Consider the following 20489-nt stretch of genomic DNA (forward strand, 5'->3'; position numbering starts at 1 on the left):
CACAATTTTTCAAATATTTTCAACAACCTTCTTTTTAGCGGTTTGAATCCCTTTTTTTCGAATGCATAACATTGTGGAATTTTTTTTACCATATTCGTGCTTAGCATACGAAATTTATTTTCGTGCATTAGGTTCCATTTTATTACACTTACACCGACTGACTGCTTGCATGAAAAGTTTCAGCACGTTTTGCTGCCAACAAATTGTTAGAAATAGAAAAAGAAGCAACGACAGTATTTATTATCTCTTGACAACACAATTGCAAGCGGACTCTTAATTAGATGCTGCCGAAAATTTATAGTCACACCCGACACTCGCTTTTCTCAGCACACTCAGCAACTCACACTTTTCGTAGCATAGGAAAATGCGTTCGAGCTGATGTTCTCTTCAATTTCTCGCTTCTGAAGTGGTTGACTACTAAGAGCGCCATTGCGGCGCATTTCATCATTTTGACATGTCTAATTGAAAATTTCTAGGCGACAAAATATGTCTTTTCGTCACTACGCACTTAAAGCCATTTGTTTGCCTTTAAGCAAATCTTACACTCTGTGCTCTGCCGTTCCAAAATTTGATGCCGGTATACGATGTAATAGCAATTGAAAAATGAAATGTACTGGAAATTTTAGCTCTATCATGCGGCTAATTAATCGCTTCTTAGAAATTTATCGCTCCTCTAATCATTTGTTTTAACTTGGCTGTTGACGGTTGACATAGTGGATCAACTGTTGTAGCTGTTGCTTTGTTCTTGTTTACTTGTATGCTATTGGATTTCTGGTTAAGTTAAGTAGGCGCGTGATTAAGTATCTACCACAACATAAGATAAACGGTAAATTGCTTACGGTAGGTATGGGTAACTTCAGGCAGCGCAAGTTCAGCCAGTACAGGCATGCGACGACTGCTTGGATGAAGAGTGAAAAAACGAAAAAGGCTGAGGTAAATCATTATCATAAAAGTTGATGCGATAAGATTGCCAGTATGCACTAAGAGCTACATAAATCTTATCGGTTTGCAAGTTGACATTGAGGGAAATAAGGTCTAACGAAGACATTGATTTATGAATTTCATAATATAAAGTAGCTAAAATGGAATATTATAAAATACTTTCATTTGATTATTTAAAAAGTTAGCAACGTTATGCAAACAATCTCACCGATAACACTTATCGAGATATACTTAGACGGCAAAATATATGAAAAATCATATTTATATGCACAAGGCTCTATTGTAACGGCAAATACGTTTATAAGAGCTTTGCACCAAAGCAAATCTGATGCGATTTGTGGGTGGCCGCAAAAATATTTTTCACGCGAATCCATTCACACATATAAGCATTAGCAATCTAAACCAAATACTAACAAGGGAGCGATTTACGTTATTTCCCACGCTCAGCATAAAATCAGACGAAAAATGTTTGTTAATGCACAGGCACGGTTGTCTGCTTACACATTTTATTGCGCATCAAAGGACATTGGACTCTGTTTTGGGCATTTACTTATTGCACAGCGGACGTGTGGCTTTGCATTTACTATTTTGCTGCAGTACAGCTCAGTGGCGCAACCACGAGTTTTTTGGGAAGGTTTTTATTAAATTTTCCCATATATAATAAAACATAATAAAAAAAAAAAAAAATAAAAAAAAAATAAAATAAAATAAAATAAAACAAAATAAAATAAAATAAAATAAATAAAATAAAAATAAACCTCAGACTGTAGGTATTGATCAACTATCGGAGATAATTGATAGGAAAGTACAGCAACTCGCCGCTTACTCAAAACGATTAAGAAGATACCTCAAAAGTAATCAGAGACGGAAGGAAAACCAGCTTTTCCACAAAAATTAAAAGAACTTTTATAGAAATCTGCAACAAAACAACAATGCAGAACCTTAGACATCATATCTACAATAACAAGATTTAGAGTAGTTTTGGGAGAAAATATGGGCACAAGCAAAACACTTCAATGCTGATGCGAATTGGTTAGCCAAAGAAAAAGAAAAAGCGGATAACGTAGCACCAATGCACGTCTACGACATAACAGCAGAAGAAATAAAGAATAATATTTGTACTTCAGCTAACTGGAAATCCCCTGGCCTAGACCAGCTACAGAACTTCTGGCTTAAAAAGCTCTCAGTAATGCACCAAGCACTCGCAAGATGCTACAACGACCTACTGAAAAATATAGCTGCTATCCCAGAATTTCTCACCATCTGCTGATCCAGCAAAATACCGCCCAATTACTTGCTTGAGCACGACATACAAACTCTTGACGAAAATTATCGCTAACCGAATATATGAACACTGTGAAATTAACAGCATTTTATGTGAAGAACAGAAAGGTTGCAGGAAGCGCACAATGGGCTGTAAAGATCAGCTTATTATAGACACTGTTATCACAGGAGTAGCTCTGAGAAGAAGGCGGAATCTAAGCGTCGCGTTTATTGACTACAAAAAAGCTTTTAATTCAATGCCGCATGATTATTACACTTAAAACAGAAATAAGAGAGCATACGTTCAACCATCTTCTATTTGTTGATGACTTGAAACTTTACGCAAACAAAAAGCATAAGCTTCATGAGCTAATAGATGTCACTAAAGCTTTCAGTGATGGCGTAGGAATGGAATTTGGGACAGATAAGTGCAAAAAAATACATTTAATTAGAGGTCAGCTTGATGAAACCGAAGAAAACTACGCAGTAGATCAAAATATTATTATAGACAACTTGCATAGCAGCGAATCTTATAAATATTTAGGATTTCTGCAACTTAAGGGAATCAACCACACGCTAGTAAAGCAAAACCTCATTAAAAAATTTGAGGCACGACTGAAAGCCGTATTAAAAACTAGTCTGAACAGTGGAAATAAATGCAAGGCAATCAATACCTGGGCCATACCCCTTTTGACATACTCGTTTGGAGTAATAAAATGGTCTCAGATAGACATCCTTCGGATTGAAACGCTGATACACACCACTTTTACAAAGTTCCAAAGCCATTACCCTCAAAGCGCTGTGGAAAGAATATCGCTTCCTCGAAACGTTGGTGGGAGAGGAATCATTAATATAGCGCGTCTACACTTCTCGCAAACTTTAAAGCTACGTATATATTTTCTAAGCAGCGAGTCTCATCTATTTAAAGCTATAGCTATGGCAGATAAGGGCTTTACCCCGCTAAGTCTGATGGAGCTGGATTTCCCAGTACCTAAGGGGGTTAAATCCCCAGCAGAAATGATCGCAGCATGGAAGGCAAAAACAATACACGGTGCCCATCCCCATGATCTCGAAATAGAATGGATAGACGCACAATCATCCAATTTATGGTTGAAAAAAGGAAAACTATTTTCTGAAACAGAAGGTTTCGCAATCGCTATCCAAGACCGAGTTATTCCAACAAGGAATTTCCGAAGGTCGATACATGGCGAGGCAATAGAAGATAGATGTCGAAGGTGCGGCATTTACGGCGAAACAATCGACCATATAATTGCTGGATGTAGCGTACTTGCCCCCCGTGAATATGTCATGAGTCATAACAATATAGCAAAGATCCTCCACCAACAACTTGCGATCAAACACGGTCTCTTACAAGCAGAAGTCTTGTATTTTAAATATGAACCAAAGGCAATAATCGAAAATGCAAATTTTAAACTGTACTGGGACAGATTTATATCCACAGATCAAACAGCAGCTGCCAACAAACCTGACATTATCTTGTTCGACAAGACAAATAAAACGATCGAAGTAATCGATATAGCGGTGCCCCTTAATCGCAACATCCAAAGCACATACTCCACCAAAGTATCGAAGTATGCAGCTTTGGCCATAGAACTGAAACAGATGTACAAAGCGAGGGAAGTGAATATAATTCCAATAATTATATCGTCCACTGGATTAGTGCCTAAGCATTTAATAAAAAACTTGAAGAAGTATAACTGCCAACACCTCTTAGAAGACATGCACAAGTCGACCATACTGGAGACAAACAAAATAAAATAAAATAAAATATATATTATATATGGTTATATAGTTGATATTGCTGTTCCTCTAAACAGAAACATGCAAAAAACATATGCAGAAAAAATATCCAAATATTCTGACTTAGGCATTGATGTCAAACGCCAGTGGAAGCTAAGGAAGGTGCACATACTACCAATTATCATCTCAGCCCACGGACTAGTGCATAAAAACTTAGCAGACAATGTCAAAATTCTTCAACTCCCAGAATATTTAATTTTCGACATGCAGAAAGCAGCTTTACTCAACTCTTGTCATATAGTCCGAAACTTTTTACAGTAAACGTTTTTCTTGTTAGTAAATTTGTTAACTATTTTGTATAATATTTATATATATATAAATATATATATTTAATTGTAATATCTTGTACCTGTTATAAATTATTGGCTTGCAGCTAAGCTGTCGCCAATTAATGAAAAACACTCCTTTTTTGGGATGCAATAAAAATTAAACAAAATAAAATAAAATAAAAAAAAACTAATTTAAAGTAAACTAAACTAAACTAAACTAAACTAAACTAAACTAAACTAAACTAAACTAAACTAAACTAAACTAAACTAAACTAAACTAAACTAAACTAAACTAAACTAAACTAAACTAAACTAAACTAAACTAAACTAAACTAAACTAAACTAAACTAAACTAAACTAAACTAAACTAAACTAAACCAAACTAAACTAAACTAAATATTCGTAATTTTTTACAATACTTTGTTTATAAAAGCGAGAAAAAGTTGAAAATATAAAATAATATATTCAGGTACATTCCTTTTATATTTTACAAACATTCATACAGTGATCTAAAAAGAAACTGGAACAGTAATATTCGAAGAATTCACATTTAAATTAATAAAGAAATGATTCACAGGAATCATTTGCGTTGATAATATTTCATTTTTAACTATTCTTGTAATATATTATATTATTAATGCCGGTGTTTGTTTGTTTATCACAATTTTTCAAAGCCAAACAAAAAGTAAGGCACCCTAATTTTTTAGCACATTTAAGTAAACTATGTGTATTCCCTTATTTTTTTTATAACGGAACTCTTCAAATTTGTTTGATTTCTCACATTTTGCTATTGACGTTGCAATTTTTTTATTGCAACCTGTCTCCTAACATTCAGCAATATTTTTACCTCAATCAAAAACATTACACAGGGCATGGAAGCACCCAGTGGAGCAAACATTTCTAGATTTTTGCTTATTAGTTGTTGACTTCCCCTTCAGTGTGTTAAAGAAGATCGTTTTAGAGATATTTCTGTAATTAAAGGGTTTGGGCGCGATTGGAGTCTGATATTGCGTAATGTGGCTAGCTTTTTTATTTCTTGAGCTATTGTAGAAAATTTGAGATCACAATGGGTTTGAGCATTCTTCTTAAGGCTGTTGATTGGAGTCTTTGGAGTATTTCGATGTTAGAATTGGATGCAGTGACCCGGAGCAGTATACCGTGGGTCCATATTGGTTTTAAGATTGCTGAGTACAGTAAGAGCTTGCTTTTGAGAGAAACATGAGAATTTCGATTAAGTAATCAGTATAGATTTCGGAGTTTGATACAAAGTGCCGTTTAGTGGGTTTAGTGAAAATATGTGTTATCCACGTAAGCTTGCTGTCAAGGTGCCTGTCAAGATATTTCGTAACATTATTTTGTGGTATGATTATATTAATAAGTTTCACTGGAGGGCAAATGCTTCGATTGAGTGTACAAGTTACATGAACTGACTTTGTCTCATTGGATTTTATTCTCCAATCTTTTAACCACTGAGCTCAAATATCAAGTCCTTTTTGGGGCTTAAGTGAAGCGTTCTGGGAGTTAGGTGCAATTGCGAGAACAGCGGCGCCATCTGCAAAAGTCATCGGAACTTTTTGTTTGCTCAGTGACTGGTAAATCGTGGGTATAGAGCAAGTATAGGATTGGGCCCATTATACTGCCCTGGGCTACGCCAGCTAAACTTTTACAGAGCTCAGACAAAGAAATGTCGGTCTTTGAGGTAGGTCTTAATAAAAGTGCAATAATTTATTGGTAGAGTGTCTTTTATTTTGCATAAAAATCCGTCATGCCAAACGCGGTCAAAGACTTGGGGTATATCGAGATAAGCGACTGTGCAATACTTCATCTGCTGAAAAGCATTGTGAATATTATTTGGGTGTATGTGTACCTGATCGATGGTACCGTGAGTCTTTCTGAAGCCGAATTGGTGATTTGGGATTAGAGTCAAGATTAATAAGCAAACTTGAAGTGATATACAAGAACTATGAAATACCTGAAATTACGGAAATTTTGAAAACCATAATTCGTCTATATTTAATGCATTGAAAAAATATAACGAAAACAATTATTTTCTTAGAAAAAAATGGTACCAGAAAAGTTTACAAAAATAACACAAATGTGACCAGAAGAAGAATTATATGTTGAATAAAAGGGAACCTGAAAATTTACGCAATTAACATTGCTAAACAACTCAAAAATTAGTCAGTTGTGGACTTACACCCAAAAACTAACAGAAAACACTCCTAGAAAAAATTGAAGGATTAATGCGAGTAAAAGGTTCAATTGTACGTTAGCAAGCCGAATCTATTTCGGAGCATTATGACTAAAATGAGCTATCTAGTAATATTGAAAGGGCAAATTCTTAAAACTGACGAAAAACTACAGCTACCAGTAACGTTCAGCTTCATGCATGACAACAACTCAAAGCATACTGCGCTGTTTGTTAAGGAATGATTGCTTTACAATGCAAAAAAGTATTGCCTCATTCTTCACAGAGCGCAGATCTCAATACCAGTGAACACTTGTGGGCCCACATTGAAAGAGGATGGCCCAAACGGTAGATTAAGGGTAAAAGTTACTTAAAATCAGCCATTAAAGGGATACTATTCCAAAAGATGCCACCAAAACTCTACATACAACGACACCTACAAGTAGTAATTAGTACAAAGGAATACTATACTTAATCTTAGTTCATCGATTTTCCTTTATTTCCCTATTTTCATTACTATTTGACTTTATGTTTGAGTTGTAAAATTAAGTTATTGTTTGCTTATTGGAAAATTTCCAATTATTTAAATATTTTATTATTTTCGTTTTTTATAATAAAAGCTCTGAATTGAGCTCTTTATATTGGCACTTTCCTTGTGAAAATTGATTGAACCGTTTTCAAATTATAAGGGATTGAAGTCGGAACAAGCAAGTGTCCCAATTTGTTTTTTTAGCTCCCTGAATATACATTTGGTGATCGCCATAGTCGAATAGATTGGTGCGTGACTACCATTCGGGAGTGCGTAGGCTCGAATCTCCGTGCATGAAGCGACTCAATTGTATAAGTAGGAAAATTTTTTCTAATATCGATCGTTCCTCGGCAGGCAATGGCAAACCTCTGAACATATTCTGTCATAAAAAATCTCTTCATAAAAAACCGTTTGTCCTACAGTTTTATGCCGCTTCCGAACGGCAGATGATTTTTTTAATGAGGAGCTTTTTGATGGCAGAAACACATTTGGAGATTTGCCATTGCCTGCCGAATGGCGAACGCTAATAGAAATATCCTTTTCTATCATCCTTGTGGTTTCAAACCCACATTTCTTTTCCATTTCTTTTGAAAATTATGTCAACCGCACAATAGGCTTAAGTAAAATCAGCTGATAGAGGGAATGCATCGTAAGCGAAATTGATGCTGGTTTTTTACGACTGTTACAAATCGCGCCCAAGTTTTAATTTAAACCCAAACCAACCCCCTCCGCCACATGGCACAGCTTAAATCACGTGCCCGACATACAAATCTTTACTACCTAAGCTTAGATTCTGTACCGTGCAGGGCGAATATGTGAGATATGTAAGTAAAAATATTACAACTTAAAAAAGTTTCAACAAATTCTACCACAAGCCTTTAATTTTAGCTTCTATGCAGAAAGTGAGTTTCATGATAAATAATAGAACAGAGAAATTCTTTGAAGAAATAGTAAAATAAAAAATATAAAGCTTTTTACACGTTTGCCAATTTTTTTATGGCGCTTCAGGAATTATTTATAGCGCACTGAAAGCGCCAAATTGCCACACGTGCGTGCAGCTGGACATTGGCTTGTTACTTTGTTGCTTGTCCCTTGCGCCGAGAACTGGGCAAAAGCATCTGATTGAATGATTTTTACGACATAACTTTGTTTGCAGCGCAGTCTGCTTTCGTTAGCTCGATGACTCGTTTATGGCTTTTCTTCCCTTTTGATTATGTATTTCTTTTTCTTCAAATGCATGAGTCGAACCTTGTTGAATAGCTTTCACTGGCGTTGCATTGAACTTTGTAGTATTCCTTTGGTAAACGAGGCTACTGTGAACGCGAATTCGCGTTACTTAACTGTGACTTTGATTATATACTATTCTATTCTATTCAATTGAATCTATTCACTTTAGTTTCAGCCATTTGAGACACTTGGCTCATTAGATTTTAGGTTCACGCTTGTAGTGTTATCCTTTAGTTGGTGACCCGTCGAATCTTTTGATTAGTCTGACTTTCTTTCATTGCCTGCAAGTAATGTGAACTCATTGAAAGCCATGTAGGCCATTGCCGTCTTATAATTAAAATATTTACATTATGCGATTTTTCCTTGGCATTTACGTACAAGCCTTTAGTCGATAGGTTGCTTGTCGTTGTAACTGTTGCATAAGTTCTGCTTATTCTCTATGTTCTCACTTTCTACATTCACGAGTATGGTTTACACCATTTGTTTTTATTTCACTTTCCGCTTTTATATATTTACATATTGGTTTTCGTTTTCTGTTTTTTTTACGTTTAACGACCACATGTTGTTTGATGTGCAATGCGCCTGAGCCCGCATATCGACATCCCCTAAATAAAATCACTTACCTTTTTTGCCGTTATAGTTTTCCAGTAGACACTGACTCTCAGTTGCCCTATATTCTTCGGTAAGTTTCTCTTGGTAGTTTCCGCATCCTTTCTCTCTTCGCCCAAGAACTCTGCACTGGAAAGCAAATTTGTTGATATTGGTGCGGTCGGTGAGGGTGAATTCTCAACCATGGAAGCCACTTCCGAATGTGTTGCTATTTGCGCTGTTTGAAGCTTTGCGGTATCTGTATATTTGAGAAGTGGGTATGGGAACTGTGCAAGGTTATTGGAAAACTATTATATGTACATACATAATTCTCAAATATTTTACTTACATACATATACTTGTATAAACATTTGCTTATAGGGGAATACTATACACGTTGTTATACATATGTATGTATGTACATACATGCGATATTCTTCACAGTATGGAGTTGTTGTCGTTTCATAAGGGGCTTGTTCGTAACAGGGTGATTTGAGTTATATGAAATCAAATATTTGTATGTACTTAAAATAATGTCACTTTAATGTTTAAAAATAAGGTGGACAGGAATAGTATATCTATTGCCTAATGATATAAAGTATGCCCGCTAGCAAATTCGTTTTTAGTACACAGACTGGGCAGTTATATATAAATAATATCTTTTTTCTTATTCTTCGAAAAATACAAAAAATTTTTTGAATTTAAAATTATATCAATAAAAAAATAAGAAAAAGATCATGTAATATATATTTATTTTAAAATTAAGAGTTTAGGTAAAATTTGTTACGTAAAAATATATTTATATTATATTAATATTGTTGCTCAGAGTACGCTTTATTCAATGAACAGAAATAATTATCAAGAAAACGGAAATGCGAAATATTGAATGTATGTTAAAAAAATATTTGACAGATTAATAATATTGAATAATTACAAAAATGATTTATAGATGGCGCAAGAAACTCGTAGACGAAATTTCTTCGCACTGTTGCATTTCTCCAACACCTCCCCTCGAAGAATTCCGGATGCGGCAACAATCAATTCGCATCAACCATACCCAGATCTGTGATGCACCGGTAGTGTTTTTCGGCAGGTAGTCCTTTTGTGAGCACATCTGCAGGCATATCTTCAGTTGGCATAAAATTTAGTATGATATCGCCGTTTTGATGTTTTTCTCGTATGAAGTGGTGACGTACATCTATGTGCTTGGTTCGCGAGTGATAAGCGCTACTCTGCACTAACTTTTGTGCACTTTGGCTGTCGTTATATATTATAATTGAGCTTTCCTTTAATCCGATTTCCTTTATAAGATTACGCAGGTATAAGGCCTCTCTTGTCGCTTCACATAAAGCCATACACTCGGATTCAGTGCTCGACAGTGAAACAGTCCTCTGCTTGCGTGCCTCCCACGATATTGCAGCTCCAGCTAGTATAAAGGCGTAGCCGGAATAAGATCGCCTATCCGCCATGTTCGCGCCCCAATCTGCATCAGCAATTGCATATAATTTTTTATTTGATTCTTTGTAGAGAATGCCGTAGTTTGTTGTACCTTTTAAGTATCTTAAAACACGCTTAGCTGCCTTCCAATGAATTTCGGTGTAGTTCGAGTTGAATTGGCTCAAAAAATTAATGCTGAAAGCCAAGTCAGGACGCGTTGTAACAGCCAAATATAATAAGGCACCAATCAAACTTTGATATGGATATTTTTTCATTTCAGTTTCATCACGTACAGCGGGGTTTTCTAGCTTAGTGTTGAATTCTAGTGGAGTTTTGACTGGTTTGCAGTCCTCCATATTAAAACGTTTTAAAATTTGTTCCGCATATTCACGTTGATTTAGGAACACACTTTGTTTTTTGACATCTTGGTGAAATTCTATGCCCAAACAAGTTTTTACTGGACCTATGCCCTTCATCTCAAAGCTTGCAGCAAGAGACTGTTTGATTTCAATTAAGAGCGATTGATCATTTGTAGCTATTAATAAATCGTCCACGTAAACGGTAATCAGCGCAAGACTCGAATTCTTACGCATAATAAAAAGGCATGGATCACATTTCGATGAATGAAATCCCATTTCACGTAATTTAGTTCTCAATTTCTGGTACCACTGAAAACCAGATTGTCTTAAGCCATAAAGCGATTTTCGCAATTTGCATACGGGGTTCTTGTTTTCGGATAAAGCTGTCAACCATTTGTCTGCTATAGCTCGAATTTGACTAACTTTTGGATCAGCTGTGTCCGGAATCTTACCTGAGATGACCTTTTTGAGGATCACTTCCATATATTCTGGTATTTGCATATAAACGCTTTCATCTAGATCACCATTCAAATAAGCAGTGATGACATCCATTTGGTGTATCTGAAGATTCATTTCCGCTGCCAAAGCTGCCATTGTTCTGATTGATGTCAATCGCGTGACTGGTGAATATGTGACGTTGAAATCCTCCCCTGGACGTTGCGAGCACCCTTTTGCTACGAGACGTGCCTTCTTCTTATTGCCCTCTTTTGTTCGAAAAACAAATCGATTGCCAATAATCTTTCGCTTGATAGGTTGCTCCACGATGTCCCATGTTTCATTCGAAATCTGTGCGATGTACTCATTTTCAACAGCTACTTGCCATGCTGCTGCTTCGTCGCTGCTAAATGCCTCTTTTAGTGTCACTGGATCTTCACACGTTGCCATATTAACATATTCACAATCTTCAAAATCAGAGCTCGATTCTGACACACTGTCATTTGCTTGTTCCTTTGTGTTACTGGCCGCCTTTTGATATATCTTTCGAGGTCGTCCCCTTAAGCCAACTCTCATTAATCTTGGCCTACCTCTGCCGTATTTCGATTTCGAAGATGGAGAAGCATTTTCACTTTCACATTCACTGACTGATTTTTCAGCAATGTCTTCGCAACAAGTTTCGTTTCTAACCGCTTTCAACTCCAATTCTATTTCGAAATCTTTTTTCTCGTTATCAGATTTGTGAAACATTTCTTCGAAGAACTTGACATCGCGGCTCACCAGAATTTTTCGTTTTTTGGGAGACCAGAGTCGATAAGCTTTAGCTTCATTTGAATATCCAACTAAACTACACTCTTCAGATCGTGGGTCAAATTTACCGCTTTGGTTGCCTTTCATCAACACGTAACATTTAGCACCGAACGGTCTGAAATGAACAACTGTGGGGGTTTTCCCCGACCAGAGTTTTAACGGTACCTCACTTTTAAGAACTTTAGTTGGGCACCTATTCCTGATATAGTTCGCTGTGTTAATTGCTTCTGCCCAAAATGTCCCTGGTAGATTCGCCTGCGCCAACATGCATCTAGACATTTCCAAAAGCGTTCTATTTTTTCGTTCTGCGATGCCGTTTTGCTGTGGTGTATAAGGCGCACTCAACCGTCTCCTAATTCCACAATCGTCCAGATATTTTTGAAAGTTGCCGTTAATATATTCTAAGCCGTTGTCTGATTGGAGAAACTTTATTTTCTTTCCTGTGAATGTTTCGGCAGAATTTTTGAAAATTTTAAACATTGGCAGTACGTCGGACTTTCGTTTTATAAAATAAACTTCACTGTAACGAGAAAAATCGTCCGTGAATGTCACAAAATATTTCGCACCTGAGTGTGAGCAAACCCTCATAGGCCCACAGACATCAGTGTGCACAATTTCAAGCAGTTCTGTGGTACGCTGCTCACTTTGCTTAGGAAAGCACTCTTGTGTTTGTTTTTGGCTAACACAAATCTCACAAGTCGCAAATTTTTCATTGCTGTCAAAATTCATACCATGTACCATACCTGCGGTACGTTTTAAATCGGTTTCATTGAGGTGACCCATACCAATATGCCAGGTGTTAAGGTTGATAGGCTTCGCTTCAGAAATATTTGCTGTCGGCTGTGAACTTTTAAGATAATATAACCCACCAATGCGTGTGGCAGTAAGTACAGGCTTACCTTTCTCTATAATAAGTGCTTTATCTCGCTTAAATATTACCTCAAATCCCTTTTCTGTATTCTTCGAGACTGAAACTAAATTTGTTCTCAGATCTGGCACGTACATAACTTGTTCGAATTTTATCGGTGCTTCTTTCCCTTCTTCGTTAATAACAACCCTGACGTTGCCTATGCCAGCGATATTCGCTGTGTCGCTATTTGCCAAACTAAGTGTTTTGCTTATTTCTTTGAAGTTAGTGAAGTTGTTTTTGTTGGAACTCATGTGAGAAGAACAACCACTATCCATACACCAATATTCGCTTGAATTCTTTAGCAAAAGAGCCGATTCGAACAACATTGATTTTTCGATCTTTTCTTCAGTAGCGTGACGTGCATTCCAGTTGGAAGTTTTGTTATTTTGTTTTGATCGACAATTTCGCGATATGTGACCAACCTCGCCGCACTTATAGCAAGTTCTATGATCAACCAATTTTGGCACTGAATTTCCTTTTCGTTTATAGTTGCTGCTAGCATTGCCGGTTTGCTTGTGAATATTTTTAAATTTTGGTTGAACATTGAATACGTTCTGTTCCGCAGCTGCCTCCTTTGCTTTTCGCGATTGTTCTTTCTCCAGTATCTTTACACGAAGAACATCCGGCTTGGGGAGTTCATCACGTGTTTCCAAGGCACACCGAAAAGTCTCGAAGGGATCAGGCAAACTATAAAGAAGCAAAATTGTTAAAAGATCATCACCCACAGTAACATTTATTTCTTTTAGCTTAGTCACGGCGTGGAAAAACTCATTTAAATGTTCACGGATGTTATCTCCTTCCTTCATTCGCGCGAGGGCTATGCGTTTCAGCAATGTTGCTTTTCTTGCAGGACCTTTTGATTGAAAAGTAGACTCCAATTTCCTCCACATATCATACGACGTTTCACATTCGGAGATCAAACCTAATTCCGAGGAAGATATTGCAAGCGTTATATCAGCACACGCCTTTTGATCGAACTCTTTCCACTTTGTTGCATTTTCGCCGGTTGAGCAGGCTTTCTCTCCCGATGTGTAGCTCCACAGGTCAGCCTTTATCAGAATAGCACGCATGTGTAATTTCCAGCTATCATAATTATCCGCGTTTAGCGGATCAATCCTTATAGATGTGCCAGCCATAGTTATTTTAAACGGTCGGGCTATTATCTAACTAAACTATCTGTCCCGATAGTTTTATCCAACGTAATTGAAAAATTTTTTATTTTTCTTTTCGATTTCATGTCTGGGCCCATAACCTGTTGCTCAGAGTACGCTTTATTCAATGAACAGAAACAATTATCAAGAAAACGGAAATGCGAAATATTGAATGTATGTTAAAAAAATATTTGACAGATTAATAATGTTGAATAATTACAAAAATGATTTATAGATGGCGCAAGAAACTCGTAGACGAAATTGCTTCGCACTGTTGCATTTCTCCAACAAATATTTGATATGTATTTATAATTGGCGGTTACACCTTCTATTTTATGTTTGCTCGAGCTCATCCTCCTACTTGGGTTGTGCGTCTTGATGAAGGGGCATATCTACAAATGAAGGGACCAACGGTTCTACGCTACCTCTGAAGGACAGAAGGTTTTTTATAAAGAATGTTTCCATGACACTCAGCGGGGGTTTGCTATTGTCTGCCGGGAAGCGAAACTTTTTTCTATCAATTAGTGTTTTATGCCCGAAGTTTCGAACCTATTCACTTCCGAATGGTAGTCACGTCCCAACCCATTGGGCTACGATGGTAGGTAGATGAAATGGTTGAACTACCACTCTGGCACTCCCCATCTAGCATGAAAGCGCCGTTTTGATACCATTGTGAGAGCTCCAGCAGGAAGATATCTGCAGCTAGCCAGAGCTGTTGTTATAATGGAACAAATTGATGGTATTTAGGTTAGCGCACTGCCACAGGCTGTGTTAAGAAAGGAGCACCCTTAATAGTCTAGCTGCCAAACTTGGACATTTACAGAGAAAGTGCTCATCAGTCTCCTTCTCTGATAGGTCCACATAACTTCTCCAACGGGAGTTAAATTGTAAACATATCTTCTCCGTGTGTGTGCCGATCATCCAATGACCGTTAAACATAGATACAAGTTTGGAAATTGAATGTTGTGGTGTATCCAAGACTTTCTGAGTCCTCCTTCCATTGTAGTAGAGCCAAGGAATTTCGAAATACCACATGAAGAAATGGAGCACCATTTTTTCTGCCTCTTCGTGAGAAATAAGTTGTGCAATTCCCCTTTAACAACTGACAGGGGGATGCCCATGACCGGGTAGGAGGTATCTGAATCCGATTCAGTCCCCTTCCTGGCAAGCTCATCAGCAATTTCATTTCCCTTTGTACTCCTATGTGCTGGAACCCAGGTCAGAGAAATGTTACCTGCACACCCAAGAGAATTGATCTCCTTATAGAAGTTTACTAGTTTGCCGCAGCATCATGGCGTCGTCAGAGCCTTGATCGTGGCTTGACTATCGGAGAAACTGTTAATATCTCCCTTGCTTCCACGTTCCCTAAGCAAAAGATCACAAAGACTTCTGCCTGAAAAATACTAGCAGTATACGGCAATTTTAAGGAGATAGATAAATTGGCTGATTTAGACAAAACCCCTGCTCGGACTCCCGATTCCATCTTGGAGCCGTCAGTGAAGACAGTGGTGGAAGCTGCGGTGCAGATTTTCGGCTCGATCCAACGTTGCTTAGTTGGAAAGATTGTCCTAGTACGACCATCAAACTCCAGTTTGTGGATAGAGAGCGGTCACATAAGCTCTTTTTTTGAATTCATTACGATGGGCTTCCAACTAGCCTCTGGTTCATTATTAAGTAATGCTTATCTTTTAAGGCTCATGCTGGAATGTAAGTACACAGCAGTCTCAGCGACCAGCGTTCACCGCTGAATAAATCTCGGAAAACATATTGTATTTTTAAGCCACTAATAAATTGCTTACAATAAAGTCCATGTATTCTATTATAATCTATTTTAATATCTCCTTGGAGGCGACGTAGTCGAATGCGTTTGTGCAAGACAACCATTTGAAGTACTTAAGTTCGATTCTCCGTGCATGAAACTCCAAAACGAAAAAACAGTTGTTTCGAATAATGGTCGCCCCTCGGCATGCAATGGCAAGCCTCCGAGTGTATTTCTGCCATGAAAAAACTTCTCAAAAAAACGACTCTTCCGTTCGGAGTCGGCTTAGAACTGTAGGTCCCTCCATTTGTGGAACAACATCAAGACGCCCCTCACAAATAGGAGGAGAACTCAGGCGAAGACCTAACAGAAGTGTACCTGCCTATTATTTATTTTAAATATCTCTGGAGTGATTTGTTTAGTTTATTGAATATCCCCAAGTCAAAACTGTTTAGAAACAATTTGAATCGAACTGTAGTCCAAATGGCGACAAACAATGAATGCAGCTTGCGACGGAGTATTGCTGTCGTACAAAAACCAAGAGTGGTCTAGCATAAATCTGGCCTGACCGCGCATGAGCGTCTCATAAACACCTTAGCCACAAATCATCGTTTGGAGATTTTAGAAAATAAATAAACAGCTGCTCTGAAGGTCGTCCTATAGTCTTTCTTTCGAAATTCGCCGAGCTGATTCATACGATGTGACTGCAATATCAACAAAATTTCTGGTACAAGCTGGCACAATGGTAGCACCCTATCGGAAGATTTATAATTTTTGCAAATGACAACGTTTGTCAATCACATTTGACACTTGTGAACAATACAACATCAGTGTACCAGCAGACAGACAGTGGAGCGCGTAAAAATAAAGATTTCCATCACTCAAAATTATTTGTTTTTATTGAGTAAAAAAGTTATTCAAAAACAAAACGATTAATTTTGCGCCACTTTGTATATTTGATAAATTTTTTGCTTTAAACTCTTTGATTTCCTTACATTTTTGTTCATCAGCTGATGAACACAGACGCTAATGACAGTACTAGCAGCCAACAATTTTTTTTTTTTTCGAATCAAAATATCTTTTAGTTAGATTACCAAACTAGTATATAGATATGTGCCAGTATATATTTACACATATATTTGCGCATTTGGTTATGTGCATGAATGCATGATAATTCTGCGTGTCACAGTGAATGGAAAATCTCTATGCCAAAATTATTGCAAAAATAGAAAAGGACAAAAAATAGTACCCCTCCCTACAAAATTTGAAAGTATCTTTAAGTGAAACGAAAAGACGCGAAAGACGAATAAAATAAGAAAAAATAAATAAATAAATAGAAAAATAAAAAGAAGAGAAACAAGAAAAACACCAAATGAAATGCACCGAAATTTCGAACAAACATGGCTGAAACACGCACGCTGTGTTGCCTAAATAATCCAAATATATTTGCCAACATCTTAACCAAGCGAGCAGAAGTCGATTACGCGGCTTATAGAAAAACCAAAACAATGAAATCACGTGTGCGAATCGGCTTTTTTTATTATTTTTGTGAAGCAATGACTAAATGCACTATTTCCAGTAGTGAGAATTAGAGATTCTCTCATAGATTTGGAGAGCAACTGGAATACTATGAGAGAGTATAGAAATAGTGAGCCAGAAAGAGTGAAAGCAAAATAATTAGAAGAGCGAAACAAAAACAAAGCAGCCAACAATGAAATAAAATTAAATAAATAAAAACACACACACAAGCCAAACACTACATGAATAATAAAAAAAATTTCCATTAAATTACACAAAAATATATCAACTGAGCGACAACAACTGTGATGGAGCTTTAGTAAACACTTCGATGTATGGCAAACTTTAGTAATGATAAAATATAACCATATGAAGCAACTACATACATATGTACATAAACGCTATACAAATACATAGGTACTTAGTGTGGAGGGCAAAACAGAGTGAGTGGGTGGTATATGTGTGTATTGCACTAAGTAATTAGGGGAAAAAATTGATGCAAAGCAAAATTGTAAGAAATATAAGAACACAAACAAAACGTCGGAGAGCAAAAATGCGAATGCGAATACGAATAATAAGATGGCTACATGGATGTCACTTTAAATGAAATGATTGGAAAATGCGAAAAAAGCCAGGCGACGCACTGACGAATGCGTCCACGACTACCACCACGAAGCCAATAGCCAACAGTGGTTTTCACTTTCATTTTCGCATTTAATATTCAGTGTTTGAAAGACAACGCGTTCGACAACACGAAAAAAGCGGAGCAAAAATCAAAGCAAATATTCTACGCTATAGTTTCAAAACATCCTTCTCAAACAATTCTCTATCTCTATATTTATCCTGCTGTTCTTTGGTCATTACATACATAATCCAAAATAGCGCAATTATCCAACTTAGCAAAAACTATAACTATAAATACAACAGCTGTTTGTGGCAGACGCTTTTCTAAACTGTGCTATTTCAAACGTAACGGTTATGCTAACATAACTAGTGATGCAACTATAAAATTAAAACAGTAAAGTGATACGAAAAGTCTAATTAAGAAGGTGACTCACCACTTTGGAACAATTTCGAAACTGAGATTTTTTGAATTTTTATAAAAATATTTTTTACAAAATTATTTTTTAACAAAGTGTGTGCAGTTGGCCCCAATTATAATACAAAATAGCAAACGCAAACACAGACGCACATGCATGCTTACTTATACACATGCAGACTTACAATACAAATTCGGGCAATTTTTTTGGCGAAATTTTTGCAATTCCCAAATTTTAGTGGTAGAAACAAATCGCGGACAATTTGGCATAATTGTTTTTAAACATATCTACTTAATGTTCCATTCTTTTTACCAGCTTGTGAGTACGCATATTGACGACTGACGAAGCTGTCACAGCTTATGTTAGAAGTCTAATAGAAAACACCCACAAATAGCCGGCGAATTTTTTATGCTTTTATTTTGTTTACTCGCGCGCACTAGTGCACGAAGGTGTTATAATTTTGTGTACGTAACCGCCAAAATGATACAACCCATTTAGTTATGACCGTTCGGTCTGCCCCACTGTGCGTCCGATAGCTCAAGCAAAATTTAGTATAATGCAATGAAACTTGGTGCACATAATACTTTTTGCTTCAGGTTGTAAGATATTGAAAATGAACAAAATCGGTCAAGGGCTCACTTCCCATACACCATTAATTTCCACACAAAATAAGGAAACTTAATGTCTTTGTTATAAATGAACCAAAAGTACTCAAATTTGGTAAAAGTTGTAAACCGAAAAGACCTTGCGATGAAATGAAATTTTTCAAAAATCGGCGATGTGACACCTATTTTTCGGTAAATGCGTGAATCCCTATAAAGAATTAACAAAACCCGCCCAAACTTAGTGCTCGCATTGTTCCCTCCTCTTGTAGATCTGACATAAGTATTATTGGGATCGAATGAAAATCACGCCCAGTTTTTGCAAGCTAATATAAAACGTATGTCCGTCAATTTAACATTACTATCTATAACTCTCATTGTGTAGGGGCTTGCTTCATTCCAAAAATTAACACCCAACCCGAATAAATTTTTATCAAAACGTACCCGAATATAAAAAGAGCGGTCCGAATCGAACTTAGCACTTTACTCATTTTATTTTCAAAGAGTTATAAACACTATGGATTAACACATTTTACTACTAATTCCACTATCCTACTGATTCTACTATACTATGGATTCTACTATCCTACTGATCCTTCTACTAATTCCCGTCTTCTCTTTCTTTTCAAAGTAGCAAAACTTTATAATGAATAGTTTTGAAAACAAATGGAAAGTAAATAAATAATGGCAGAAATTGGAGCACGTCCTTCGGTAGTTCGTAATAACGTCATCAGCTTGCGTGGCTTCATGGCGCGCTACTGCATTGCATTGACGGTATTGCACCGTAACATTGGTGGCCATAAAAACTTTGCAGCATCAGCAACTAGCTTAACAACAACAGTGCCTGCGTGCCAATCAGCGGCTACCCACTTTGGCTTTTGTTGTCTGTTTCGGCATTTAATATTTTCTACCATAGTGACCACCTCCTTAAGTTTATCGGCATGTGACCTTCCTTTCATGTCATTCAATGAACTCTCGCCAACACACAACAGCTCACCGTTGCACAACAGTAGTGCATTTTTAGCATAGGCACCTATACATACACACGCACGGGGTATTGTTTTTCCCTCAATATAGCATAACATCAATCCGTAGGAAATTACACAGCAGATAGCATTGGAATGATTGTGATTGGAAATACTTAGATAGATGGAATTCGCTGATTACCGTTTGCCGCCTTAGGGACGACTGTTCGGTGGATTCCGCGTTCGACCTATATCGAAGGGATTAAACATCAAATGCAGCAAACATTTTTATACAAGCAGGCAACAAACGTTTGCCTTGTATTTCTTCAATTAAAAGACCTCTGATAATCGTCTGCCTTTAGAAGGCGCCCTTCCATTTGTAACTCATTGAGCGCTGCCATATATAAAATTCGCATTCCCTGTGTGATATTTTTCCACAAAAATTATTTGTAATCCACTATTAAATGTAATATTATATTTTTCTTTAAATCATAAAGAATTCACCTCAAATGTACCTCAAAAATTAGTGATAGAAAAAAATGTAAGAGAAAATAGAGTTTACCTTTTCACTACTGCGTATATACAATTTTTTTTTCAGTGTAGTGTTACCGAAAATAATTGCTTTTCAACTATGCATGTAATCCGCCAGGACCTTAAATCAAGCAGACCAAAGTAT

General features: G+C 36.8%; 1 protein-coding gene across 5 annotated transcripts in view; it reads left to right on the forward strand.

Moving 5' to 3' along the window:
- LOC128860443 (calcium-binding protein E63-1) overlaps positions 1–20489 on the forward strand; it is a 205370-nt gene that overhangs the window by 82612 nt on the left and 102269 nt on the right. Inside the window, exon 1 of one of the 5 annotated variants that reach the window (XM_054097975.1) lies at positions 16577–18255. The exons of the other annotated variants lie outside the window; for them this stretch is intronic. The gene's annotated coding sequence lies outside the window, so the exon portion shown is untranslated. Of the gene's footprint in view, positions 1–16576; positions 18256–20489 lie in introns of those variants that run through there. 5 annotated transcript variants of the gene reach the window in all.

Source organism: Anastrepha ludens, chromosome 4 (assembly GCF_028408465.1).
Source record: "Anastrepha ludens isolate Willacy chromosome 4, idAnaLude1.1, whole genome shotgun sequence".
In the NCBI taxonomy this organism is placed as follows: Eukaryota; Metazoa; Arthropoda; class Insecta; order Diptera; family Tephritidae; genus Anastrepha; species Anastrepha ludens.